Consider the following 6,000-nt stretch of genomic DNA (forward strand, 5'->3'; position numbering starts at 1 on the left):
CCGGAGAAGACTCCTGAGAGTTCCCTGGACTGCAAGGAGATCAAACCAGTCAATCCTAAAGGAAATCAACCCTGAATATTCACTGGAAGGACTGATGCTGGAGCTGAAGCTCCAATACTTTGGCCACCTGATGCAAAGAGCCAGCTCACTGGAAAAGACCCTGATATTGGGAAAGATTGAAGGCAAAAGGAGAAGGGGCCAACAGAGGATGAGATGGTTAGATAGTATCACCTACTCAATGGTCATGAATATAAGCAAATTCTGGAAGACAGTGGAGGATAGAAGAACATGGCATGCTGCAGTCCATGGGGTCACAAACAGTCAGACACAATTTAGCAACTAAATAACAACAACAACAGAGACAAATGTAGATTATCCATACAATGGAGTATTATTCAGTGATAAAAAGTAAAAGAAAGGGCTGCATGCTCTATGATTTTAAGTATATGACATTCTGGAAAAAGCAACACTATAGAGATGGTAATAAGGTCAGTGGTTATGAGGGGTTTGGAGAGAAAGGAAGAGTGAAATAAGGAAATCATATGGTATTTTTCAAAGCAGTCTTCTACATGACACTGCAATGTGAGATGCATATGACCCTATGCATTTATTAAAAACAGAACTTTACAACACAGTGAACCTACTGTAAGCAGTTTTAAAAAATCATTTAGGAGATCAGGAATCCCAGGGCAGACTATAGAATATGACAAAACCACTTATTTCTATGCCAAAAGTATGAAACCATCTCATGGAAGGGGGTGAGGTGAAAGGTGCTGACCTAAGTAATTTGGAAATGAGTGGAATCAGTAAGACTAAAGGCAAATGAAACTGTACATAAGCACTATCTTTAGGTGATAAAGTTATTTTCCACAGGGGTTTGGGTTAACCATCCGGATGCTGCTCTACATGTATTCTCGAATTCAACCATTAAATGTATGGATGGTGGATGGTGATTGTCAGACTTCTCACTGTTTGAGAGTTCACAAAAAAGCAAGGGAAGGAGGCTAGAGTGATCCACCTGGTAATGGATTAGAGTTAACAACGTCAGCACAAACTCGTGTTGAGTGTAACAAAGATACAGATGGTTACCTGTAGAAACATTTACTGATGTGCCTATACACTGGTAGGTATACACACATATATTACAGCCTAACAGCAAAAAGCATATATACAGCACACAGATCTTGGGTCCTAATACCATTCTCCAATAAAAGGAATGGGGGCTTCTTACACAAATGGCTGGATCTAGGACTGGGGTGGCGGTAGCAGGGGGTTGGGGGGGGAGCGAAACACACAAGGTGAAACTTGTGCCAGAAAGAAAATGCTTAAGAGAAAAAAAGACAAAACAAAAAACCCTCCATTGATGCGGATATGTCAGAGAGATGTAAGAGTTAACAGGAAGAGTTCCCAAATGGCCAAAGCTACAACAACTTGAGCAATAAAGTCAAGTACTACTGGATTAAAACCCAAAGTATAAAATAAATATGTATGAGTCTACACTGGTATAAATGAATGAATGTATGAATAAATAAATAATGATGGAGAAGAATTCTAAATAATTTATGTAGAAGCTCTTTTACTTAGAAGGTGGAACATAACTGCCCTTTCCTTAAGCATGGGATGCACATGGTGACACCTTCCAAAGAAAAGAGTATGGAAAAGAGGAAAAAGAGAGTAACTTTACAATGGAGAAACCTGACAAATGTCACCTCAGTCAGATGATCAAGGTCAACATCCAGAGTGAAAGTCATGGGGACAGCACCCTTGATATGCTGTAACGAAAATGGCACTTTCTCTCTGTGGTCTCCCTCCCAAAATCATGCAACTCCAGACTCATCATGAGAAAAACATCAGACAAATCCCAGCTGAGGGACATTCTAGAAAAACACTTGATCGGTACACTCCTGAAAACTGTTGAGGTCATCAAATATAAGAAACGTCTGAGAAACCGTCACAGATCAAAGGAGCCTAAGGAGACATGTTTACTAAATGTAATGCTGTATTTTGGGTGGCATTCTGAAAAAGAAAAGGGAAAAACTTTTCATTTAGGTAAAAACTGAGAAACTTGAATAAAATATGAACTTAATAATAATGTACTAAAACTGGTTCAATTGTAAAAAGAAAAAAAAAGACCATATAAGTATGAGATGTTAATAACAGGGCAAACTGGGCAAGGGGTATACGGGAACTCTGTACTATATTTGGGATTTTTATGTAAATCTAAAACTGTTCTAAGATGAAAGCCTACTTTTTAAAACCCAGGAAACAGTGGTGTTTTACTTGGTTTAATATGACCCTCCCTGACTCCTCTTTGCTGGTTTGTGTATTCAGGAAGAAGCCTACTGTCTAATCCCATCTACCTGGCTTTTCCAGTGTGACCAAAGCTGAAAGTCAGAGGGCAGTCAAGATGCCAGCAAATTAATTACATCACTTTACATTTACATTTACATTACATACTTGGATGTGTCTTTGCTGCCTGCTGAGCATCCATTTCTTCTTACTCTGATAATAGCACCCTGATTTTATTTTGTGGAAACCCCTGTCCCTCCATTTCTCGTGTTTCTCTTCAACCTCAGTGTCAACTTGCTCTACCCTGAGGAGCATTCCTCACCAGTTCCTCATATACAGAGAACGTTCAACAATTGTGTGTGTGAATGAAATTCCATCTTTTTGCTCAGGCACAAGTACTGGTTATCTGCATCCACTGATACAAATGAATTCCTTCTGATTCTCTCTAGTCCTACCTTGAGGTTGGATTTCCAAACTAAGATCAGAGCTAATAGCTACAAGGGAATTACTGACATAGAGTACATCTGGAGTACACAAAAATGTATCTAAATAAAGCAACAATTAAAAAAAAAAAAAGGACTGTGAAATAAAAGGCTATGCCCAGCATACCCAACCATTTCTCATCACTTCCCCCTCCTTTTAACATAAAGTGACATTTTAGATGATCCAGAAAACCTTTTTGTTATGCTCTTGTGGAACACAGGTATACTGATGCAAGGACACAATGACCAAACAAGAATTAACTGAAATAGCCAGACACCCACAATATAACAGACAAAAAGTCTAACTCCCAGTTAGAAGCTTTCCATCTAGCTAGCAGAGACAACGAAAAAGTAACAGAAATGTGCTGTATTTGGTGGCTGCCATTAGAGTTATGGTTTTTCCAGGAGTCATGTACAGATGTGAGAGTTGGACCATAAAGAAGGCTAACAGCCAAAGAACTGATGCTTTTGAATTGTGGTGCTGGAGAAAACTCTTGAGAGACCCATGCACAGCAAAGGAGATCAAACCAGTCAATCCTAAAGAAAATCAGTCCTGAATATTCACTTGAGGAACTGATGCTGAAGCTCCAATACTCTGGCCACCTGCTGAGAAGTGTCAACTCACTGAAAAAGACCCTGGTGCTGGGAAAGACTAAGGGCAGGAGAAGAAGGGGGCGACAGAGTATGAGATGATTGGATGGCATCACCGACTCAATGGACATGAGTCTGTGCAAACTCCAGGAGACAGTGAAGTACAGGGAAGCCTGGCATGCTGTAGTCCATGGGGTCACAAACAGTCAGACACAACTTAGTGATCGAACAACAACATTAGTTATGAAACAACAACCATCACGTAAGATTCCATCAACAACCAAGGTCAGACCTTTATCTAACTGATGAGAGCTTTCCTAAATATAGAAAAGTAGTAATATAATTTGGGTACATAATACCTAATATAATAATATAATTAGGAGCTTTAAGAAAAAATACATGAGATATCTTAGGTGGAAAAAAAAGAAAAAAGACCAGCAACTATTATAAACTCCTAAAAGGAGAATATTGTGTTATACATCAATAGTTTTCCTTAAAGGATGTAGAAATGAACAGGATTCAACTCTGGCATAAAACAGAGTATTTTACTTTAAGTGATCAATCTTAATAACTTTAAATTATATGTCTAGAAAAGCAGAAGTGACACTAGATATGTACTTAATCATTTAATGTGTTAGCAGTTACTAAGGTATAAATTACAAAAAGGAACCCAAGCAAGTCAAATTCCCATATCGCCACATCTCTAGATTGGAAACCACAAAGGACAGCTACTTCCTCTCTTTAGAATTTCTGTCCCTTATTTTATACGCTAATGGAATTCTAAACTGTCCCAATGTTTTCCAGTTAGAGCAGCAACCAGATGTAGAAGAAAGAATGATGTCTAGGGGACTTTCCTGGCTGTCCAGTGGTTAAGAATCTGCCTTCCAGAGCAGGGATGTGGGTCTGCTCCCTGGCTGGGGAACTAAGACCCCACATGCCGCATGGCTACTAAGCCAGCACACTGCAACTAGAGAAACCGTGTGCGCTGTAACTAGAGGAAGCCTGAGTGCCACAACAAAGACCTAGTGCAGGAAAAAACCCTGATAATTATCAATCACTGTGTTACTGAACGTCAAACTCATTCTATGACATAGATATTATGGATTCCGTTTGAAGATAAAGATTCAGTGAGGTTAGGCTCAAGGTCACTCAGCAAGAAAGTGGCTTGAGAGGGGCCATAAATTTCAACCATGGGACCAGAAACTAAGCTTCTACACCCATAACTGTTTACTTTCAAAATAAAGTGATGCAAATGCTCAAAACCAGCAGTACCTTCAAGCGACCTAACTTTTAAAATCAGGCCTATATTCCTATACAAAGGGAGGAAAGCAGGATACATAAACACAAGGGTTCTGGCTTTTAGGATCCTACTAGCATTCACTCTATGAAATTGAGCTCAGTAAGATGTACTTTAAACTTCTCACATTCACCTACATCACTATGATATCTGAGAGTAACAAAGATATTTATTTTCTGTGGGAAAAAGTCTGTCAGTTATTTAATCACTTATATTCAAAACAGAAGATCAGAAATTGAGTTTACTTCCCCAATGCATTTTAGTAAAGAATAAGACAAAAATATCTTCACTTTAAAGATAAATCTTTCTCTACTATAATAGGGATAATTTATAACAATTTTTTTTCCTTTTAGGTAGAGATTCTTTTTCCTGAATATAGCAAATGATGACTAGATACAGTGCTTGTTTCCAGACATCTTCTATAAGTCATTGAAACAATGAATGTTGTAAATAAATATGTCATCACCAACTCAATGGACATGAGTTTAAGCAAACTCTGAAAGACAGTGAAGGACAGCGAAGCCTGGCATGCTGCAGTCCGTGGGGTCACAAAGAGTCAGACACAATTGAGCGACTGAACAACTATCGACTTTACAGAAATAAAAGGCACCTGCCAACCTTACAGAAACAGATAAATAAGAGAATAACTAGAACAACTTTTCACCAGCGAGTTAGATGCATGGACAAACACCTGGAAAAACACAAACTACTGAAATTAAGTTGAGAACAAACCTGAATGGACCTGGAACAGAGACTGAATTTCTAACTAAAATTCTTCCTACAAAGTAAAACCTAGGGACAAATGGTTACATTCCACCAAATGCTTAAAGAAGAAGTTATACCAAGGCTTCACAAACTTCCAAAATAAAGCAGAGGAGGAAAACACTTCCCAACATATTCTGAAGCCTTAATACTGATACCAGAATCAGATAAAGTTATCACAAAAAAAGGAAACTATAGCTCAATATCCCTTATGCATATGGATATCAAGTCCTCGAGAAAATACAAAATACACTTCTAGCAACATATAGAGGCTTATACATCATGATCAAGTGTAAGACTAATATACTTTACACTGCAAAGCTTCAGTGAAAGAAATTAAAGACCTAAATAAATAGAAAGACATAGGCTGGAATACTTAACAATGTAAAGACTGTAATACTCCCTAAATTATCTTAGATTCAATGCAACTGTTATCAAAATCCCACTTTTTCCCCCCAAATTGATCCTAAAGCTCTTAAGAAAGTGAGAGAAATCCTTAATAGCCAAAATAACCTTGACAAAGAAGAACACAGTGGAGAACTCTTAACTTCATGATTTCAAAACTTCCTACAAAGCTAC

At 38.1% G+C, this 6,000-nt stretch overlaps 1 protein-coding gene across 2 annotated transcripts in view; it reads right to left on the reverse strand.

Moving 5' to 3' along the window:
- Nucleotides 1-6,000, reverse strand: part of TMEM131 (transmembrane protein 131) — a 169,210-nt gene that overhangs the window by 115,591 nt on the left and 47,619 nt on the right. The window lies entirely within an intron of this gene.

Source organism: Cervus canadensis, chromosome 5 (genome assembly GCF_019320065.1).
Source record: "Cervus canadensis isolate Bull #8, Minnesota chromosome 5, ASM1932006v1, whole genome shotgun sequence".
Taxonomy (NCBI): Eukaryota; Metazoa; Chordata; class Mammalia; order Artiodactyla; family Cervidae; genus Cervus; species Cervus canadensis.